This window comes from Aplysia californica, unplaced genomic scaffold, assembly GCF_000002075.1.
Source record: "Aplysia californica isolate F4 #8 unplaced genomic scaffold, AplCal3.0 scaffold00435, whole genome shotgun sequence".
Taxonomy (NCBI): domain Eukaryota; kingdom Metazoa; phylum Mollusca; class Gastropoda; order Aplysiida; family Aplysiidae; genus Aplysia; species Aplysia californica.
This window is the reverse complement of record NW_004797705.1, coordinates 579,262-582,560: the sequence shown is the minus strand read 5'-3', so window position 1 is coordinate 582,560 and position 3,299 is coordinate 579,262.

The window sequence follows — 3,299 nt, the reverse complement described above, 5'->3', positions numbered from 1 at the left end:
ATCACTAGTATCAAAGAATAGTATCTCTAGTATCAAAGAATAGTATCTCTAGTATCAAAGAATAGTATCACTAGTATCAAAGAATAGTATCTCTAGATTCAAAGAATAGTATCACTAGTATCACAGAATAGTATCACTAGTATCAAAGAATAGTATCTCTAGTATCAAAGAATAGTATCACTAGTATCAAAGAATAGTATCTCTAGTATCAAAGAATAGTATCAAAGAATAGTATCTCTAGTATCAAAAAATAGTATCACTAGTATCAAAGAATAGTATCACTAGTATCAAAGAATAGTACCACTAGTATCAAAGAATAGTATCACTAGTATCAAAAAATAGTACCACTAGTATCAAAGAATAGTATCACTAGTATCAAAGAATAGTATCACTAGTATCAAAGAATAGTATCACTAGTATCAAAGAATAGTATCACTAGACTCTAGTATCAAAGAATAGTATCACTAGTATTAAAGAGTAGTATCACTAGACTCTAATATCAAAAAATAGTATCACCAGTATTAGTATCAAAGAATAGAATCTAGTACCAGGAAACGTCGTGTTGCTACCTGGCAAGGACCCTTGTGCGTTTAGCAGTGGGTTCATCGAGCAGAAACAAGGAGTTTACGGTGTAGAATTCTGTGGTTTACAGTTAGTTTTAAGCTCCTTGAGTAGAAAGCACGCTCATATTCATTCAAAGGGGATTTTTCCGGGGGGGCTTTCCGCTCTTCTCCAGTGGAGAGCCTCCAGGCCGAGGCAAACATACCTTCACTCACACTCAGACACACACACACAACTCTCACTACAATACGCAACTAAGCAGAGCTCAACACCAGAGCACCCAGCACACGACTGTATTTTGGAGCATACTTAGACACGCACAATAAACAAATTCACAAACAACAACAATTTCTTCAAACCTTTCAGCCTCAGAGTCTTTGAAGACCTCAAAAAGCAGATTTTTTCCAAAAAGACAATTTCTGTTCCCAGACCTCCCTCCGTGGCACCTCACCAAGGCAAACGTAGACTTAGAGTACAGCTGACCACACGCAACAAGCAAACACGAACACCAGAACGTTTGAAGTAGAATAGGGAGGGGGTGCCTATTGAAAACTTATAGAGGTGCGGAGCTTATCTTCACAGATGGCTCTAGATCGAAACCGGGCTCTGTGTGTGGGCGCGCAGCCCTATCTTCCAACAGTACACACCAGAGGAGACTCCATCCCGAAACCTCCATTTTCTCTGCGGAGGCCACTGCCATTGACATAGCATTGGACTCCATAGAAAATTCCCCCAAAACATCCTTTTTAAAAAAATTCTCCAAGTATCTGATTTCCTGTCCTGCATCACCTCAATCACAAAATAGACTGCAACAAAAGTTGCGAGCGCCGTAAAATCCAAGACTTAACTCACGCAGAATTGTGTGACCAAACGAAAGGAGGGGGAGGGCGAGGCTTTCATTGGCTAAGGGGCGTAACCATGACAAGAGAATGTTAGCGACATCAAAGAGGTTTGGACATTATCAGTTGTTTCCCTTGATACATGCCTTGCATTAATATTAGGCCTTTGAATTATTATTTATTTATCTTTTTTAAAAATATCATTGTGGAAGTAACTAGGAGTAAAATTTGCTTATGAAATAGTTGTATAATCAATTTCAAATTTGGGTTGCCATTAATTAACGTTCCTAGATTCTTGAATGTTCTAATTCTGTTGTAATCCTGACTACGAATGTTTTTAGGTTCATACCAAAACTTTGCCTGTCCACTAGGGCTAGAATGTTCTTTGACAAAGTTGATTCGTCTGTGTCTATGTGCACGTCACCCATCCACAATATTTCCAGTTTGCGAGCTTAGTGGTATAAAAGATTCTCTATGATATTGTCTTAGTGGTATCAAAGAATCTCTATGATATTGTCTTAGTGGTATCAAAGATTCTCTATGATATTATCTTAGTGGTATCAGAGATTCTCTATGATATTATCTTAGTGGTATCAGAGATTCTCTATGATGTTATCTTAGTGGTATCAAAGATTCTCTAGTGGTATCCTCCATCTACCGGTTTGGGAGGCAATCACTTTGAACCATAATAATTTATAATTATAGGCTTTATATAGAGAGGGTTATATCTCCTTTTTATTTTTAGACTATAACTAGAATAGAATAATACATAATTTATAACCTACATGTAATAATATCCTTTGAACAGACGGAAATCCAGTGGCGAAAATGGATGTGAGGTCAGAAAACAAATTATGCTCGATCTATCTTCTCAATCAAAATCGTCTTTCGGAGTCGTTATTATCATATTCAGAGAATTGCATTCACAAAAGCTATGGGCATGATGAAAAACTCCAAATCTTTGTCGTCAAATGTTTTAAAAAGTAGGTACCTAGCAGATAGAACTTATTGTCCTTCAATGATCTACGGTAGCGAATTGGCTTGTGATAGCTTTACTCAAACTTATACAGACGGAATTCGGTTTTCCATCTGCTGCAGCCTATTTAGTTTGCCCTTCTTTGACTGCATCATAATATGATAAGATATGATATCATATAATAGCTACACTTAGTAATTTCTAAACAACTTATTGAAATGTCTTTCTCCAGTATATTAAATTGTGTTGTTCAAAAGGTAAGCGGAGACATTTATCTGAATATCATAATGATTTTCTGAGACTTATTTCTTTGCTGACATAGTTTAGAGAAATGTATTTTTGGCAACGTGTCTCTTGTGTCTTTATAACGAAATAATAATAATTAATTAATTATGAAGAACAATTAATTAATTAATTATCAATTAAAAGGTACAATGCGAACTCAATATGCAGAGAGAGCTCTTTGGTATCACAAAATAGCATTAGATCTATAAACTGACGTCCACATAAACAAAAGTCTAGTAGAAGGGCCAATACATTTTGTAGGCCTGTTTTTCGTGGTTCTGTTGGTTTGCGTTATAGATTCTAGTTGTAAACTGATTAAATAATTTTTTATTAATGAAGTTTGATGCAGGTCAAGGTAAGCTACTCGTAGCTGTATTCGTCGCTAGACTAGATCTAGAAATCTAGATGTGTTAATGTAAATCCAATCCACTGCGTGTGGATCAACTCTGTCTAGATCTAGAGTCACGACCCCCTTCGTGGGACACCTCCCTCAATGGGACACTGACTGAATCTAGTCGGTTTGATCGCGTCTCGTTAAAATTTCGCGGCTTTCAGCAGCCCAGTTTTGGTTTAGATCCAATCTAGACATATTTTTCTTGGATCTGCAAGAGTGGCAGCCTTCTCGTGACTTTACTTTT